Here is a 5,405-nt window from a genome sequence, read left to right as displayed (position 1 = left end):
TATTTCGTCAAAAATAAACCAAAAAATCATCAAACTATAGAGAAAATTATGTTTCTAGGCTAAAAACTTAGTTTTTTTGCGACATTTCTTTAAATCGGACTGAAACGTCATTTTTTGCCTATTTAAAGCGTATTTGTATGTTTTTCGGCCAAWTTTTTTAAAAAATAATACAAAAATCACCAAATTTAGTTGAAAATGTTTTCTTTTTCGACCTTTTAAACACGTTTTTTAAGATAAATTAAAACAAAAAACACTAACAAGACTAAAAATGATATATAAAAATTAAAAAATGTTGACATATTTGTTTTTTTAACGTTTTTCAGGCAGAAATGCTATTCGAAATTTTTTCGGAAATAAAAAATACACAATTTTTTCCTTTTTTAAACGGTTTTGTTGTTTTGTATGTTTCTGTACCAAAAACYTAAATAATTGCTAAAAAGAATTCTGGAGACCACCAAATTAAAAAATATTTCGAACAAAACAATTTTTTTTTCAAAAAATTGAAAACTTAAAAATTAGAACAAATTAATGAAGTGCACTTGCACTTCAAATGGTTCTAGGAGACTCGAAAAAGTGCATAAAACATTATAATCTTCCATTTTTTAAGTGTTTTAGTTTGTTTGTCATTCAGAAATGCCATTATTTTTTCAAAGTTTAAATAAGTTTCTAGGCTAAAAACTTAGTTTTTTTGCGATATTTTCTTAAATCGGACTAAAACGTCATTTTTTTGCCTATTTAAAGCGGACAAATTTTTTCAAAAATAATACAAAAATCACCAAATTTAGTTGAAAATGTTGTTAGTGTACTTTTTTCGGCCTTTTAAACACAAATTATAACAAAAAACAGTAAAAATACTAAAAATGATATATAAAAATGACTTTGAAATTAAAATTATCGCGTTTTGTAAACTTGGGTTATTATTCAGCATCATCCACATGAAATAAACAAATGCGGTTTCTTCATTAATTACGTCGAGAGTAATTCAGGGAGAAATGAAAAAAAAGCTCTAGTTCTAAAGTCCGTTTCTTCCTATCAACACTAAAATTTATTTTTTTTGTTTGAATCTAATAAAACCAAATCTCTGAATTAGTCCAAAAATAACACTATTTTTGCTTCGTCAGACAAATTAAATCAAAAACATTTAAACTGTTGCATTTTTCAGGAGTTTTTGTTTGATTTTTATTCAAAAATGTTTTTTGTCATAAATAACCAAAAAAAATTACTAAACTAGAACAACAATGTTGTAACTTTTTTTGAAATATTTTTTAAATCGGACTAAAAAATTACCACTTTTCTACAAAAATGTGATTTTTTGCTCATTTTACAGGAATTTGTACGTTTTTCGGCAAAATTTTCTCAAAAATAAACGAAAAAACCACCAAATATAGTTGAAAATGATGTTAATGTTCTTTTTTTCGAGCATTTAATCACGTTTTTGAGGTAAATTCTACCAAAAAACACTAAACTAGACTAAAAAGGATAAACATTTAATTTGTTTTTTTCAGGCGATTTTCAGCCAGAAGCGCAAATGTTTTCCAAAATTTATTTGGAAGTAAAACAAATTACATATTTTTTTCTTTTTTAAGCGCTTTTGTATGTTTCTAAACATGTTTTCAAAACATTATAACTTTTGTTTTTGTTTGTTTGTCATTTAGAAATGTCAAAAATAAACCAAACTAAAGAGAAAATGATGTTGTAGCCTTTCCAAAAGTTTGAATAAGTTTCTAGGCTAAAAACTTATTTTTTGCGATATTACTTGAAATCGGACTATAAAATCATAAATTTTTCTTAAAAATGACACTTTTTGCCCATTTGAAGCCTATTTGTACGTTTTCGACCAAATTTTCTCAATAATAAACCAAAAAATCAACAAATTTAGTTGAAAATGATCTCTTTTTCGAGTGTTTAATACGTGTTTGAGATAAATTGGGACACTAAAACATTATTACTTTTCTATTTTCCCAGTGTTTTTGTTTGTTTATCATTTAGAAATGCAATTATTTTGTAAAAAAAAGTTTTTTTGCGATATTTCTTTAAATCGGACTGTAAGGTCAATTTTTTGCCTATTTAAAGAGTATGTGTATATTTTTCGGCCAAATTTTTTTTAAAAATTACCAAATTTAGTTGAAAATGTTGCTAATGTTCTCTTTTTCGACCTTTGAAACATGTTTTTAAGATAAATTAAACCAAAAAACACTAAACTAGACTAAAAATAATATATATAAATGACTTTGAAATTAAAAAATATTAACATATTTTTTTTCGGACGTTTTTGGTAATTTTTTTCGGAAATTTTAAGCGGTTTTGTATGTTTCTGTACCGAAAACGTAAATAACTGCTAAAAACAAATCGGAAAACCACCAAATTAAAAATTATTTCGAACAAAACAAACTTTTTCTCAAAAAATAGAAAACTTAAAAATGAGACCAAATGATGTTTCTTGCACTTCAAAGGGTTCTAGAAGACTCAAAAAAGTACATAAAACATTGTCATTCAAAAATGCAATTATTTTGTAACAAATAAACCCAAAAACTACCAAAGTAGAGAAAAAATTATGTTGTTGTAGTCTTTCCGAAAGTTTAAATAAGTTTCTAGGCTAAAAACTTAGTTTTTTGTGATATTTTTAAGTGTTTTAGTTTGTTTGTCATTCATTAATTATTTCGTCAAAAATAAAAAATAAGAGCTTTCCCGAAAGTTTAAATAAGTTTCTAGGCTGAAAACTTTATTTTTTGCTATATTTCTTAAATCATTCTAAAAAATCAATTTTTCCCCATTTAAAGCGTATTTGTATGTTTTTCTTCAAAAATAAACCAAAAACTATCAAATTTATTGAAAAGGGTGTTAATTTTTTCAAGTTTTGAGTTAAAAAACGTTTTTGAGGTAAATTGTACCAAAAAAATTGGATTAAAAAAAATAATATTTAATTTGTCTTTTTCAGCCAGAAACGAAAATGTTTCGAAAAAAAACACTAGTCCTAAATTCCAAAGTCCGCCTCTCCCGGATTTACCCTATCAAATAATAATAAAATTTAATTTCTTGTTCGAACCTAATAAAACCAAACATGACACTCAAAAAGCAATAAAATTAATTAATCCGAATGAATAATTAATATTCCATTTTAATTGTATCACCAAGTCACTTATTCTGCTATTTGCATTATAAAACACACCAACGCATCTGAAAAATAAATAAACAAAGCACAATTCAATGCTAGGTGTTTAAATAGGCTTAAAAAATTATTGATCCTTGACGGTTGACTTATAATTACAATAGTATATTATGTTATTAGGAGGAAAGCGATATAATAGTTTATGTGCCAAACTCTATCATTAACAAGTAAATGAACAAAATAATCAACGCTTTGAAAGTAATTAAATCATAACAACGCTTAGAAACAAACTGAGTTGAGATGACTAGTGCAGTTAGTAGTGCAAAAGTAAAAATAGAATTTTTACTCTATGGCTACTATTGTGACGTGTGTGTTTGAAGTATTTTATCATAAAATTTGGAACAAAGTCAAGTGGTTTATAAATAGAGAAAATCTACGTAAAATAATGTCTTAAAATAATCGTCTTGTTAGTGAAAGTGACGCAAAAATTTCTAAATTTACACAACTGTGAGATAATCTTAATTAAGTCTCAATTAATGGCAAATATCAACTTCTAACATTACCATTTAATGTCTGATATACTCTAATTGTCGTCTTTTACTTAATTGGTGTAATTTAGAAAATGCAAAGCCTCGTTAAATTTTTATTAGATTCAAAATAGTGGGCGAGTTAACCTGAATAGTCGTTATAAATTCACAATGTTTATTCGTTGTTATTACAGAAATATGTTAATTCGCATTACCATAAATAAACAGCAAAGAAATTATCTCATTGACAAGACATTTCCACGTTATTGTCTTGTGTCTGTCTCACTTTTATTATCATTTTTACCCCTCGTGTCATAAATTTGTTTGAATGTTTGAAATTAAAACGAGTAAATCGACGGTAATGAGTGAGCCAGTTTACTGATAGCATCTGTGTCAAAATTAATTACATTTTGAAATAAATTTAATTAAAAATGTCCCCGACATAATCAATCACTAATTGTACATTGTTTGTGGGCGCGAGAAATGCAAAATAGATTGAAAAACCTTCGTCATCCTAGAGAAAGCGAATTCGAAGAAAAATACAGGGTGTTCCAGCAAGTTGAAAAAGTTCATTAGTGACCTCTAAATGGTAAAATTAAATTAAAAAAATATTATATAGGACATTGATAGATACTAATCTAGTGCATCACCTAAAATTAAAAATTGACCCCTTCATCCAATATAATGCATTAGTTTATATTATTAAAAATTGAAAAATAAAAAATTTTTGTCAAAACTGTCCAAAAAATTGTCAAATTTAGTTTAAATTGACCTTTTTTTGTGCGTTTCGAGAAATTTTCTCAACTAAGTTGAAAATGACGTTATTTGGTTCTTTTCAATGAACTGTACTTTTTTATTTTGCGAAATTTTAATTAAAAAACCTGAAACAAAAACACTGAAAATTTATATTATTCTGACTTAAAATTAAGCTATTTTGAAAAGTTTTGACAAGAATCACCGAATAAGATTAAAATCAACTTTATTTTGTTTTTTTTTTTAATACATTTACATTGTTTTTGAGTCATTTCATTTGTTTTCTAACTTTTTGCTATCGAGTTATACCCAAATTGGTGTTTTTTTTTTTTTCATTAACTAAACTTTTTTATTTCTTGAAATTTTGTCAAAATAAATCAAAAAACCTTCGAATTACGTGGAAAATGATGTAATTTTGGCCTCTTTTAAACACAGTTTTAAGTTAAAAACAAATAAACTCTCATTATGAAAGTTCATTTTATAGTTTTAAAGTGGCCAAAAAATAGTAAAAAATGTTTATATTATTAAAAAAATGAGTGTTATGTACCAAAAAACAAGCTTTATTTTCTAATATAAACTTTGTGATAGCTATTGCTTTATAAAAATATTTCAAGTTTAACAAAACATTTATAAATGAAATTCTAACGACACAATATAAAAAAGTCCACTTTATGCTGTCCCGAAAATTAACATTTTCATTTAAAAGATTTTTTTTCTTGTTTACTAGGTGTAATTTTGAAGCTAGTTTATCGACTTTTCGAAAACGGTTTTTCATATTAGCACCATATTTTTCAATAAGAGACGGAATTATCTCGAAAAATTTAGACAAAAATATACCGAAAAGTCACCAAATTAAGTGAAAAATAATGAATTTTGCTTGTTTACATCACGTTTTTTTGTAAGATTCTGTTAAAACAAATTGAGTTAAACATGACCTTTTTATGATTTTTTTAAGCGCTTTAGCACGTTTTTCAATTAAAAATTTACAAAATTATTTCGTCACAAATCGCTAAATT

The sequence above is a fragment of the Tribolium madens genome, unplaced genomic scaffold (genome assembly GCF_015345945.1).
Source record: "Tribolium madens isolate multiple individuals breed KSU strain unplaced genomic scaffold, Tmad_KSU_1.1 Scaffold_3;HRSCAF=73;Tcas5.2_LG2, whole genome shotgun sequence".
NCBI lineage: Eukaryota > Metazoa > Arthropoda > Insecta > Coleoptera > Tenebrionidae > Tribolium > Tribolium madens.
Note: the sequence above shows the minus strand (reverse complement) of the source record.